General features: G+C 41.8%; 1 protein-coding gene across 1 annotated transcript in view; it reads left to right on the top strand.

Moving 5' to 3' along the window:
• The window catches only part of PTPRU (protein tyrosine phosphatase receptor type U), a 423380-nt gene that overhangs the window by 316743 nt on the left and 91517 nt on the right, over window positions 1-15120 (top strand).

Raw genomic sequence — 15120 nt, 5'->3', positions numbered from 1 at the left:
AATGCTCCAATAGTGGAAACTTTTAAGAAGAGTTTGGATAACCATTTGTCTGAAGTGATGTAGTGTTTCCTGCCTGAGCTGGGAGTTGGACTAGAAGACATCCAAGGTCCCTTCCAACTAATTCTATTCTGTTCTGTTCTGTTCTATATGGAGGATCCCTGAATAATTTTCAGACAGTCAGTCCTTTTCTGCCCATTTTGTCTCATCAGTTTGTTGTTGGCTGAAAATTGAAAGGGTAGTGGTGCAGTGTATGCTTCTTGATCTCCAGGGAGTGGGAGAGTGAAGAGAGATTGTTTCATTGAGAAAATCAATAGACTAAGTGTTTATGCATGATGCAGAACTAAGCTGCCATTGTCTATGCATAGAGAGTAACAAGCTGAGAATGGTAGAGAGGGCTTCAGCTATCATGCTCCTCCCCACTTGTCTTCCTTATATGTAGGGCTTAGACATAATTATAAAAAATTGAAGGGGTCCATAACAAGAGCATTATCAGTGGATAGTACTCACCATGGGAAATTAGATATTACAGGAATGAGAACAAAGCTGAAGTGATTTGAAATTGGAAATCAGAACCATGGAGAGCTTCAATGTTATCATGACTCCTTTTTTTGTGTTCCAGACAATATTTTGGTGGCCACAAGGCTGGCATTTGATTTTTCCTCTCTTAGGGAAATATTGGGGAGTTTTCTTTAAAAACTATGTTAAATCGGTGCACTGCCATTTTTAGGAGCTTCCTACCTCAGAAAAGGGGGGGGGGTTTCAACCTATTTTCCAAAGCACTAGAAGGCAGGACAAGAGGTAATGGATGGAAACTAATCAAAGAGAGACGAGCCTAGAATTGAGGAGGAATTTCCTGTTAGTGAGAACAATTAATCAGCAGAATGGTTTACCTTCAGAAGTTGTGGATCTTCCATCACTGGAGGCTTTTAAGAAGAGATTGGACAGCCATTTGTCCATAATGATTAGATCTCCTGCTTGTGCAGGGGATTGGACTAGAAGATCTCCATGGTCCTTCCAACTGTGTTATTCTCTTAATGTAACCAGCAAGAATTATGGGCCAAACTCTTTGGAATTCTTGTTGTTCTTGTCCCTAAGATATCCGGAGGGCACAACATTGGCAAAAGCTATCTTACATTTGGGCCTGGGATAAGAAGAAGCAGTTTCCAGGATTATTGGACATAATAATTGGGTCCTAAAGTATTATATACCATTTCATCTTTTATATTTGCATAACGTTGATCTTCACTATGGAAACAAGAGTTTCATATGAGTCCAAGAGAGGATGAATTCATGCACTTGTTAACTCTTGTAGCCAGAAACTACTGTACATCTGATAGTTATAAGCTAGACATTAATAAACAGAGTGGAGTTTCATAGTTTTATTCTACAGTGTATGTGTACTTCATAAATTAGTTTTTTTTTTTTTTGGAACCACCAGTATTGCAGGTAAGCTATTTCTGATTCTAATGAATCCAGAAGGCTTTGAGCAGTGAGCATCGGTAAGAGACCAATGACAACTTTTTGCTTAGATATGGGAGAGCTGTCCCGAATATAGCTGCTAGTGTCATCAAGATGCTGTCCCTGATGCTGCTTTCTCATTGTGGATCTTGCAGAAGGCTCAAAGTTGTGGATTAAAGTCTGGCAGGAAAGTTGGTCAGATGCCCACCAGTTGTCGAAAAAAACCAATTGTTCAGGTTGTTGGGAGTCCCTTAGCAGGATGCAGAGGTTGAGCAGAGTTGCCCATACACAAAGTTCCTATGGATTGCTCCCTGCTATACATTATATTGGATGTGCTGGGCTGCATTCAGTCTTTTTCCATTCTAAATAAAGGGTGCACACAAAAAAACATAGAATGGAATGGAACTGAATCACACTCTTTGAACTTGAACATTTGTAATTTGGGAGCCGGTTATCTTGGAATTGGCCAGAAGGTTAAGATTTAATCTCAAATGGAGACTATTATATGGCGTGAAACTCAAATGTTATGGGACTGATTACATTGTGGCTTTTCTTTGGAGTCTTGTGTATTCACAAGATTCTGGAGTTAGAGTAGCCAACACACTCTTATTTTGACTGAAAATTAGGATTCTGGTAGCACCATGTCTAACTAACATGAAAGCTTATGTCTTTTAATACAATTTGTTAGTCAGAAGAGGTATTGCCATGCTCCTGATTCTTTGCCACCATAAATCAACATAGTGCTCCTCCTTTTGTGTCCACTGTGATTGAACATCCGGCAAATGTTAACTAATGACCAGAGAAAACCAGATAGTAATAGTGTATTATTTGTTATAGCCAGGAGCTCACACACCATTAAGGCCACCAAATAGATGTTAGTGAAAAAAAATGTTGTTTGTATGTGTACATGGACTCTTTGTCTGCATAGCCAATTTCCAATTTGATTCATTTCATCTCAAATGCATTTCATTAGGCTGGCTCAACTGTTTGAATGTGTTTTATGGTTAAAACACTGGTTGGAATACCTGAATTAAGAAGTCCATAATGTTCTCAGTCTACATACCTAAGCTGGATAATCACAAGAAAAAGATGAATGTTGCCAGAGAAAGTTCTATTATGATCAGTCTCCTTTAAATTACATCTCTTCAGTTGTTTAGTTCTACAAATACTTAAAGACTCAATTTAACACAAGATATCCAGTGTCCAAGGACAGTGGGAACTATTGGCCAGAACATCTGAAGAGATTCTGTTTGAGGAAGACTGAAGTAAATATAAACAAAGTTTGTTATTTTTATGTAGCTAAATATGGCTGGGAAGACCAGGGAAAGACCAAAGAGAGGAACAGAAAGAGGAGAAAAACAGAGCTGCATGTTTATTTTAAAAAAACAAAACGGGGTCTCATGGGGTTAAGGGTGACTAAATGGGAACAGCTGCTGTAGTCATATTGCACAGAGATTGATTATATAGAAGCATAGAAACCAGATGACATTTCATGTAGTAGAGGAACATTAATGCGTTTTGGTTTGTTTCTCTTGATGAGGAACAATTACATGCTTGGAATGTGTTGGGATTGTCTGCCAAACTGTCAATAAATATTTTGTGTGCTTCTTTGCCATTCCCTAGAATGATGCCACCACTTAAGTCTTAATATAAATGTTTGAGAGAGAGAAAGGGAAAGGGGAAAAAAGGCATATGATGAGATTTCACGGCGCAAGAGTCTAAATCCAAAGGCTCAACTTTGTGTGAAGGAGATAGGTCTCTTTGTTCTTTTGGCTTGGTGCTGCATCAAATCACATGGCATGTGTCTTCTGTAGAGGAGCATGTAGCAGTTCAGTTGAGATTTCATTCATTTTCTTTTTTAAAAAAAAATAGTTTTCTAATACAGTGAAGAACTGAGCCCATATTTGTATTTTGAAGGTAATACTGAAATCTCCATTTCCAATTAGGGACTTTGGGAACAAGCACAGACATTTTAATCACCTGTAGTGTCCAGGTGAACTGATACAATGTTGGATGCTGCATGGCATTCTGGAAAATAGGAAAATTTGCAGCTTAAGGATTGAAGGAGAAAGACATGTGAATAAAGACTGTGCCATTTTGTCCAAACCTACATATATACATTCAGGTGGTACCATGTTTTCCCCAAAATAAGACTGGGTCATATTAATTTTTGCTCCAAAAGATGCATTAGGGTTTATTTTCTGGTTAGGTTTGGAATACTGCACCCAGTTTTGGTCATCAGAATATACTTTTTTTTTTTACAAAAAAAAGAGCCATAAAGATGATTGGGGGCTGGAGACTAAAACATATGAACAGCTGCAGGAAGAAGGACTAGGAGTGACATGATAGCAGTGTTCCAATATTTAAGAGGCTGCCACAGAGAAGAGGGGGTCAATCTATTCTTCAAAGCACCTGAAGGCAAGGCAAGAAACAATGGATGGAAACTAACCAAGGAGAAGACCAGCTTGGAACTAAAGAGAAATTTCCTGACAGTAAAAAAACAATAAACCAGTGGAATAGCTTTCCTTTAGAAGTTGTGGGTGCTCCATTGCTGGAGGCTTTTAAAAAGAGACTGGAGAGCCATTTGACTAATATGGTATAGGGTCTCCTGCTTGAGGTGGACTAGAACAGGGGTCACCAACCTTTTGGACCTCAAGGACCACTAAATTCTTAATTTTAAATACCACGGACCCCTAATATAATCTGCCAGGGTACCTGTGAGACCACCTACTGCCACCGGTAGCCTCCCACCGTCCAGTGCGATCCCACAGAGTTGGCCTCCTCAGGGTGCCTTCGGCCAGATAGTGTCTACTAGCGACCCCCAGGGGGACAGCCTTCTCTGTAGGAGCGCCTTCCCTCTGGAATGAGCTGCCCCTGGAGCTTTGCATAATCCCTGACCTCCGGTCCTTCTGGCGCACCCTAAAAAGTTGGCTTTTCCAGCAAGCCAGCCTGGCCTGAACAGAATAAAATAAATGATTGATTTAATTGTTAATTTTAATCTAATTTTTAAAAAGTTATTGTTAATATTAATTGGGTTTATTTTTGGATACTCTACCTAATTTCCTTTTTAACTTTTGTAATATGTGTTTTTTTTAATGTTGTACACCGCCCTGAGTCCTTTGGGAGAAGGGCGGCATATAAATCCAATAAACAAACAAACAAACAATATAATCTGCCTAATGACTGGCTGGGTGGGCGTGGCATGGTGGTCATGTGACTGGGTGGGTATGGCCAATTCAGTGTCACTCATGTCGAGAGGCGCCTTGCCAGCCTTTACTCGCCACTCCTTGCCTGCCCACCCGGGCTCCTTAGGGCCCCAACAGGAAGCAGTTGCTGGAGCTAAGCAGTCACCATGAGAAAGAGTTAGCAAAACAGTTGGCTCATATTGGAACTGACCGAGAAGGAGGTTCAGCAAAAGGTCCTGACTGAGGACTACGAGCATAGGCTTTCCAAGAAGAGGGAAGACATGCAGGAGTGCAAGGCCAGGTACAGGCACCTGGAGGCTCAGTGGGCCAAGATGGTCAGCCAGTTCCAGGCCATGATGCAGTCCCGTTGGAATAAGGCCCTCCGGCTCTTTGCCACCAGCGGCGCTTCCCTCCAGCCTTCACCCAAAGCCCCACACCAGGAGGCCGAAGCAGACCCCAAGTCAGAATTTCTGCCCCCTCCAACCTGCACAAAAGACCCCAAAAGTTGAGACTCTCTGCAGCAACACAAGCGTTCATTGCACTTATCTGGCCGGGGTGGGCATAGTTTGAGGACCCCTGATTTAGTACCATATAAAAAATGCAAATAATTTTTTTGCGGACCACCAACATTTTCTTGTGAGTCACCAGTTGGTGAACGCTGGACTAGAAGACCTCCAGGGTCCCTTACAATTATTCTGTTATGCAGTAGAATGAGGTATGAAAATTAAATAGAAAAATGTATTTGGGGAAACAGGGTTAAAGACCTCCGGAAACTATGCTGACATGAAGTTGCTTTTATGCACCGTTCTTGAATTTAAGGCCTTCAAATGGAGATCCCCAACCCTTTTACCAGCACTTGAGATATAATGCATATGTTGCCGCCTGTTTAGTAGAGAGAAAGAGACAGATAATCAACTTAGACAATTTTATATCTAGTTTGCAGCAGGTACTTTATTTCTAGGTATTTATTTGATAGAATGAACCAAGTATTACCAATTCAAGAGTGAAGTGCTGCTTATTTTGCAACAAAAGAGGGATATTTATGAAATTGTTGTGGGAAGGAAATGAGGATGTTCTGACAGTTCCTGGATTCTGAATTATAATAAGCAAAGGCATCCACTTTTGCTTTTGGTTGTATGGATTTTTAGAAATCAGATCAGGCTGGTTTCAGTCAATTCCTCCAAGATGACGAGTACTACTACTACTAGTACTACTACTAGTACTTCTTCTTCTTCTTCTTCTTCTTCTTCTTCTTCTTCTTCTTCTTCTTCTCTTCTTCTTCTTCTTCTTCTTCTTCTTCTTCTTCTTCTTCTTTCTTCTTCCTCCTCCTCCTCTTCTTTTCTTCTTCTTTTTCTTCTTCTTCTTCTCTTCCTCCTCCTCCTCCTCCTCCTCCTCTTCTTCTTCTTCTTCTTCCTCCTCCTCCTCCTCCTCCTCTTCTTTTCTTCTTCTTCTTTTTCTTCTTCCTCCTCCTCCTCTTCTTTTCTTCTTCTTTTTCTTCTTCTTCCTCCTCCTCCTCCTCCTCCTCCTCCTCTTCCTCTTCCTCTTCCTCTTCTTCTTCTTCTTCTTCTTCTTCTTCTTCTTCTTCTTCTTCTTCTTCTTCTTTTTCCTATGTATGCTAAAGAAGTCAAGAAGATTGAAAGATATATGGGTTAATTAATTGGAAGGGTTGCATCTAATGCAAAAACTGCCACTTGTAGCTATGTTACTATACCTTAGAGCAAGGTGATCAATCTTTTGGATGCCTGTAGCTATACTTATCTTTCTCATGGGGGGGGGGGCAGATGAGGCTACAATGGCTAGGGCCATGATGGCAAACCTATAACTCAAGTGCCCAAGTGGCAGGCAAAGCCACGTTGCCTGGCATGTGCGACCTTGCCTGTTTGTCTTCCGGGTTTGTGGCACGCATGTGTGTGTGATGATGAGATGTCTTTCACATGTGCAGCAGTACAGAAAACCAGCCTGTGCATGTATGCTGGCCAGCTGATCGTTGGGCGTGCATGCGTGGTAGAACCCAGAAGTTCGGCTTTTCTGGAGTGTGGCCCCAACACGCCCGTGCATGATGTTTCCATACAACCTTTTTGGCACTGAGTTTGCCATCACTATGCTAGGATGATCCTATCTGGTATCATACAGATGGAATGATTTTTTTCATTTGGGTTTCCTGGCTGGCTTTGTTTTCCCTAGCCCTGCTAAATGTATATGAAGGTTTAGGTTGCTGTTTTCGCGTTTCCTATTATGTAGCCTCCCAGCATTCAGGGGTGCTGTTAGGGAGTGCTCCGAGGGCCTTTCTGTTGCTATGTTCACAAATATTCTCTTGGGTTGAAAGGTACATCTTGATTCACAGTTCCAGCTTCTTTTAAAGGTAAGAAGAAGTATGGATTGCCCAAATGCAATAAACAGAAAGTATTTCCAGTTCAGTTCACTTTCTAAAGCAGTGTTTCCCAACTTTGGCAACTTTAAGATGAATGGACTTCAACTCCCAGGATTCTACAGCCAACCCATCTTAAAGTTGCCAAAAGTTGGGAAACACTGTTCTAAGGCATTACATATCTCTGACATTCCTGGTCACTTGATTTTTTTTTAAATTGTTGCTTGATGGGCTAAGCTTGTCTGAAATGAGTTGCCATCCTTGAGTTTTAGGACAACAGAAAAGATGGAAAGCTTCGTGAGGAATAACCAGAGGTGGGTTTCTACTGGTTCGTACTGGTTTGGGTGAATCAGTAGTGGTAATTTTTCCTGGGTCACAGAACCGTCAGTGACCCAGGCTGGCCATGCCCCCAAACCAGTTCCCTGGTCTCTGTTGCCGGCATGTTTTTTAATAGCTTTTCTTGTTCATCGCGCATGCGCAGTATAATTTACATTGAACTGTGCATGCACGAACAATGCACAGCTGGCATGCGCGTGCGAAGTGAACCGGTACTGGTGCCGGTAGGAACCCACCCCGATCTGAACTGCTGGTCTCGGGCGGAGAAATCATCTCTTAAGAGCTTTCTGCTAAAGTGGATGAGGCTAAAAGCAGTGATAGGCAGATTTCTTTCTGTTTTCTTTTTCTTCCTTCCTTCTTTCCTTCCTTCCTCCCTCCCTCCCTCCCTCCCTCCCTCCCTCACTCACTCACTCACTCACTCACTCACTGTCTCTTTCTTTTTTCTTTCCATCTTTCCTTCCTCTCTCCCTTTTTCTTTTCCTTCCTTCCTTCCTTCCTTCCTTCCTTCCTCCCTCCCTCCCTCCCTCCCTTCCTCCCTTCCTCCCTCCCTCCCTCCCTTCCTTTCTTTCCTATCCAGTGGGCTTCTGGAAAACCAACCCATCAGCCTTGCAAAGAATCCACAGTAGTTCTTTAAAAAAAGTGTTTTTTAAAAAAAATCATGGTAGGGTGATTAGTTCCTTATCTAAAGCTTTGACTGGGGATCTTGCTTGCTGTCTGACAGCAAGTACCTATGGAGGCTACTTGCCATCTCTACCCATCCTTCCCCCCCTCTCCCCCAGCACTCCTTCCTCTCCCTCTTTGCATGGGCAATGGCTTGGTTCAAATAACTCATCTTTTCTTTTATTATCTGCCAAGAAAAAAAAAGCTGCTTATGCAATATCTGCTTTTCTCTTTGTTTGCACGCTTGCCAGGAGGAACTACTATTCTTATTCCTATTACCCGTAAGTAATTCTCTCATTCAGTTCTCCTTGCTCCATTGCTTGCTCCGCCAACTATTTTCTTTCTTTGTCACATAAATGTTTAAAGTAGTGCCCCCCCCCCCCCGCATTTAAGGGTGGTGGTGTACAGAAATGGTGATGTGGAATGTTGCTGAAATAGAATGGAAATGCTTCAGAACAGGGGAGGGGATGCATTTACAGTGGGAGAGCATCAAGATTCCGGTTAGAAAGCTAGATACGTCCAGGGTGCGTAATGTGTTCCATTTCCACTGAATCTGTTTTGGACAGGATGAAATCCAAGCCTTGGAAATAGTCTAATTTCTTCCAAAAGAAATGGGGGGAAATGATGCTCCCTTTTCAAATCAATTCAACTGTAGTCACAGTAGCCCTCACACACATCTCCCTACTTGAAAAATTATCAAAAAGAAATAAAGACCTATACATATGTACATATACATATACACAGGCACTCAGGCACACATGCACACAGGATGTCCAATTACATTTTACTTCTATATATGGAGATGAGATAATGATAGAAGAGAATATTTGTAGCACAAATATTTTCTTGAGCTGAAAGGCTTGAATTTGGGGGTGCTCTCTGAGCCTGGTGGATTGCTTGCAGAAGTTTCATTACCAAATTAGGTAATATCAACAGTATTAGCACTGATTATGTTATCTAGTGTGGTCATGAAACATCTGCAACAAAGCCACCAAGCTCAGAGAGCACCAAGGACTCCCCCCCCCCCCCGGCAGATGAGATAACCTCTCTCACTAGAACCAAGGTAGCAAACCAATTAGAGCAGGGGTGTCAAACTTACATCGTCATAGTGGTGTCACGTGATGTATCAGGACTCCCCCCCTCCTTCGCTAAACCGGTGTGGACATGGCCAGTGCGTGTGGCATCCGGCCCACAGGCCACAAGTTTGACAGCACTGAATTACAGATTGTAACAGGCCTGTGGACATACTGCCAAGCAGGCAATCTAGGTCTGGCCCAGCACGAACAAAGAGGCAGAGTTCAATGCTCTCCGAGTCACATATTTATTCGGATCTGGCAAAGGTGGGCCCTCCCATAAAGCCAAAGAGCCCGAGATGACTTAGTCAACATGCCTTTATACTGTATTTGGTTACACAAACAGGAAGACAGCCATTTGTGTGAAAGTAGATAAAAAGCAGAAGCTGCTGCAAGGTCATTGCTTGCCAAGTACATTTAGAAGCCTGTTTAGAAAGAAACATATTTAGCAAACCCCTTGCAAACCCTACCTTGGGGTTTCCTGTCATGCATCCCCTGAGCTATGGACCATTACGTGTTATTACAATTCATTTATTCTCTTTAATTCAGTGGTTTCAATGCAAATATCTTGATCCCTGTAATTCTGATCAACAATACCATGCTTTCGTACAGAAGAGAATATCTTCCCAATCCGCCTTTTCCTCTTCCTAATACTAGGACCTCTGGTGTTTCCGAATGGGACTTATCGGCTCCTACCCTTGTCCGTGCCTGCTTCTCCGCCTGGGTTCCACCTTCGGCCATTCACCACTAGCTTTTGTCCTTGGATGATATGCAGCTAGCTGTTCGACCTGGACAATGGGCCACAGCCCCTCCATCCCATGCGCTTCAGTGTGGTGCATTTGATGCCACACTGTTTGTCTTGGGCTTTTGGCCGCCCGAGTTAGTTAACTGTCCCGTGTGACAAAAAGCCCAGGACAAACCCTGCTTCAGTGAATGGGGCATGCCGAAGTGCATGGGATGTAGGGGCTGTAGCCCATTGGCCAGGGCAAACAGCTAGTGGCATGTCAGCTGAGGAGAAAAGCTAGCGGTGAATGGCCGGAGACAGAACCCTGGTGAAGAAGCAGGCACAGCCAAGAGTAGGAGCCGAAAAGTCCTAGACCCTGGTGTTTGTAAGCTAAAGGGCTGACAGTGAGGATCAGCAGGTGACAGTGGGAACTGGAAGAGCCCCACTTTTTTTCCTGTTCCAAGAAGGAAAATTACCGAGGGGCCCTTAAACTCTTTCTTTCAAGCATAATGTCACGAGGTCTTCACATTCTTTTCTAATCCTGAGTTTGGCCAAGTTCATTGTCATCTCTACATATGTGGGAAACTGGGAAATTCTCAGAATCTGCATTCTTCTACATTTTCAAGAGTCGGATTTTTAGGAGCCAAAGTTGCTTTTCCAAAAGATGCCCGGTCTTTCTTGGTTCTTTTTTCCCTTTGAAAACATTTCACTTCCATCCAACTTCTAATTGAAGAAGCTTCTTGGATGAGACGTGAAACATTTTCAGAGGAAAAAAAAACAAGAAATTTCAAGTGCCTTTTGGAAATGCACCTTTGGGACAACCTTGACCTGGATGATTGACAACGTCCATAAATGTCAAGGAGCATGAGGCTTTCAGAGCTGCTGGTAGTAACTAAAGTAACTTCAAGAACTGCTTGAAATCAGTGTGGTACTTAACTCTATATTTTGCTTTTATATGGGCTCCTGAGAGTAAACAATTTCAGCTGACATGGAAGTATGTGCATCAGAGGTGGTATTCAGCAGGTTCTGACCAGTTCTGGAGAACCAGTAGCGGACATTTTGAGTAGTTCAGAGAACCAGTATACGTACCACCTCTGGCTGGCCCTGCCCCCATCTATTCTCTGCCTCCTGAGTCCTGGAAGGAAATGGGGATTTTGCAGTATCCTCCCCCTGGAGTGGGGTGGGAATGGAGATTTTACAGTATCCTTCCCATGCCATATCCACCAAGCCACGCCCACAGAACTGGTAGTAAAAATGTTTGAATTCCATGACTGATGTACATGTACAGTGAAAGCCTCTTGTTTGAAATAATTATACTGTAAGCTGACTTTTTTTATTGACATCACTGGCAGGACTTCATTTTCCGAACATTCTCATTGTAGACTGAACACTCACACATAATATCCAAATATTTCTGTAGGGTTGCAATAAGATCTGCATCATTTCTCCCCATTCTTTCCCTGAACCAGAAATTCAAAGAGAGAAGGAGAGGAAAAAAATGCAGCTAAACAATAAAAATCCCAAGGTACATGGCTTAAACTAAAGAATAAAATTTTGTGAGCCCTGCATTTTGGCTTTTAACTGGAAACTGATATTCAGTTGTTCTGATGTTCTGTAAGAATTGAAGCAAAAGTTTTAATACAGCTGGGAGCCATGAAAAGCAAATTATGTAAAGTTGACTCTTTGAATGTAAGTAGCCGAAGAACTTGTCCACGCTTAAAATCACATCGGGGGCAGAATCATAGTATTGAACAGACATAAGTGCTGTATTTCAAGATGAGGCAATGTATGGGCTCTAGAATATTTTTACAGCCATAAAAGTGGGCGATTGCACTTACAAAGACTTAGGGGGTGTATATGAGTTTTGCCTTTTGATTGAGAAATTTGTTTCGCTTCTTGACAAGGGTCCCTAACCCTCAGATTCATTCAGCATATTGTCTGTCAATATGTTTTTAAGAACACAAGGGAAAGAGAGCTTCATTAAAATAAATTTTTAATGCACCAAATAGATATGTTCTCAGTACTACCATTCCGTGGGGTATTGTTCTCTTCCACTGGAGCTTTTAAGGAAAGGAATATGGTTTCATTCAGAAATTACACTGGTTTTGGTTTAGAATGATGTGCAAATCCATCCATCACAGTTTAAACTGTGTCTTTTTCCCCCCTTGGGCTTTTTGTGCATTGCAGGGCCAAAATTAATCTAATTATGCCATGATTTGATAGACAAGAGAATCAAGATTGCTTGATAAATCTTCAATGCAAAACCATAAAGAGAGAGAGAGAATATGAGAAATATTGTTTTACATGAATAGTGTAATTAACTGGGCTGATGCCTTTGGATATCCTGAAGCTACAGAAATGAGGAGATAATCTACATGCCTTATTTATCACTTGTCTTCTTGTTACTTAGCCCTTAGTGCAGCCTTATCAATAACCTTTCCTCCATCCAGTTCTTTGAAGACTGAAATTTTAAGGGTGGGAATTCTGCTATGGAAACCAACTGTAGAATGAATATTAGCTTGGAGGAAAATGTGTGGCTTTTGTCACCTTGAAAATATTTTGATTTATACAACTATCAGTATAAATTGCCCTACTTATTTCGTAATACCTCTTTATCCAGGGACATATCCCTTAATCTGACAAATTGCTGTTAATTAATTGCATTGGGTATAGGCGTGTCACAAACAAAGGGCTCTTTTTCAGATTTCAGATGTTATCAGGACTTAACATTTAAATTTTTAACATAATCAGGGTAGACTCAAAATATAATAAAGAGAAAATGGAAATTAGATAGATAGGTAGATGATAGATAGATAGATAGATAGATAGATAGATAGATAGATAGATAGATAGATGATAACCAGATAGATGATAGCTAGCTACATACATACATAGCTATATATATACATGCATAGCTACATACCAATGGTGCGTTCCTACTGGTTCGGACCGGTTCGGCTGAACTAGTAGTGATTTGGCGGCCTGGGTTGCTGGAACCGGCAGTGACCCAGGCCTGCCACGCCCCCAAACTGCTTCTCCAAGTGGCACCATAGGTGCCGCCATCTTCCTTTTCCCTTCTGTGCATGAGCAGAATAATTTTAATTGCACTGCGCATCCGTGTGTAATGCATATATACATACATAATATATACACAATATATATTACACAATGCATAATCATGAACAAAGTAAGAATTGTTGATCTAATTGTTCTGACATTCGTTGCTTGTGCCACTATTAAAAATAACATGTCCAAATATTGACGAAGAACAGAGGTCAAAAAATTCAATGCTGCCAATCAGGGCAAATGTATCTTTCCAGTATTGAAATAATACTACTTTGGGCTGTATTCTTTGTGTGAAATACCCATTGCTCTCAGTATGTTAATCACAACCATATGCTAGAGATGTATACTAGATTAGCTCTGTTCAACATGGCTGCTCTCCAGATGTGTACATTTGAGTTCCTAGAAATTTTAGCAATAGCCACACATGCGGAGGGCAGCCAGGTTGAAGAAAGCTGGCTTAGAAGATCATGCACTTGATAGCAATTATTTGATAAAGCAGCAATCAACCTCAACCCTGACTGTCATTCAGATAAATTTCAACCAAAATGTATGAGTGGTAGGACAAGACCAAACCAAATGAGTCAATGTTTTAAATTATATCCCTGGTATTTTTGCAAACATGCAGCATAGTTCTTGTTAAGAACTGTGGGATACACACACAAATGATTGCTTGTTAATATATTCCATGTGTATTGGAAGCTAATGTTAGTTTGTCCCCCTTACTAGAAACAAGACCAGATGAGCTAATTCTACTTTACTGTAAAAATACATTAACAGAATCTTGCAAGTCTGAAATTGCTTCTCTCCCTTGTCCCCTTTACAGTACAAAAACTAGGGAGAGTTTTCTGAGCTGCTTGCCCCACTCACATTCCCCACTCGGCTGCTCTTTATCTGTCCATTCCAGAGGTGGTATTCAGCCGGTTATGACCGATTCTAGCAAACCGGTAGTTGAAATTTTGAGTAGTTCAGAGAACCAGCAAATACCACCTCTGGCTGGCCCCACCCCTATCTCTTCGCAGCCTCCCTAGTCCCAGCTGATCAGCTGCGTCTTCTTTGTTGCCAGCACAGGAGAATGGAGCTGGAAAGCAGGTGGTAGGGTGGGAATGGGGATTTTGCAGTATCCTTCCCCTGCCACGCCCACCAAACCATGCCCACCAAGCCACATTACGCCCACCAAGCCACACCCACAGAACCTGTAGTAAAAAAAATTAAATCTGACCACTGGTCCATTCCCTTGGCTGCAGTTTCTTTACCCTGTCCCTCAAGATTACTCCCTCATGCCATTACATAGTTTGAAAATGTTGGCACTATGAAATCTTTTTAAAAAAGTAATTGGAGTGTTTTAGGCAGATTACTGAGAAAGAGCCAGCTTGTAGTTGTGATGAGTTAACTGTGCTCTTAATGATGAGGATGAAATTCTGTTAGACATGAATGGACTTCCAGAGTCAACAGAAGGCCTACCTAATCCACCTTTCTACAGCTTTAGTGGGTGCAGTAAAGCTCCATATATCTATCCCCTTTTGTAGTGTGGCATTCACAGGTTACCTAGTTCAGATTGTTCAAGATGCCCTTGTGTTCAAGGTCAAAGATCAATCAGAGATTAAACTTTTAAAATAGGACCATCAAAACCCAGACTGACAACAACATTGGTTCATGGAGGAACTGGGCAGTTGCTATCATTCTCCCCTTACTGATCTCATTGGATTGTTGTATAACACCATTTGAGTTTTGGGGGAGGGGGAAATGAGAGAAATTGAATGAATATATGAATATTTCACAGACAGAAAGACACTACAGAAGGTGGTGAGCACAGCACAAAACATTGTGGGCTGTCTCCTGATACCACTAGACGAGATCGCTAGAGCTCATTGCCTTAGGAGAGACTCACACCCTGGACAGCCCTTCATTATTCCCCTACCATCTGGAAGGAGATATAGAAGGACAGGCAGCTTCAGAAACAGGCTGAAGCAAACAGTTTTTATCCGTGGGATGTCAGACTCCCGAACAGAACATGACTCTACAAACATAGTACGATTGACTTGTAAAGCAGGCATGACGTGCAATAAGTTCACATGGTGTAATCGGACTGGGTGTTTGCTAGTAGAATTTATTGGGCTAGGGATTTTTATAGCCAATTCCATTGTACACATGTTGTTCTTTGACAATAAAGGTTTGAATTGAATATAAATAATAAATAATGGAAGAAACTGCCAAAGAACCATCAGTAAAACAGCCCAACCAAAAACTGAC

The sequence above is a fragment of the Thamnophis elegans genome, chromosome 12 (assembly GCF_009769535.1).
Source record: "Thamnophis elegans isolate rThaEle1 chromosome 12, rThaEle1.pri, whole genome shotgun sequence".
Lineage (NCBI taxonomy): Eukaryota > Metazoa > Chordata > Lepidosauria > Squamata > Colubridae > Thamnophis > Thamnophis elegans.
The sequence above is the reverse complement of the archived record's forward strand: the minus strand, read 5'-3'. Positions and strand labels throughout refer to the sequence as shown.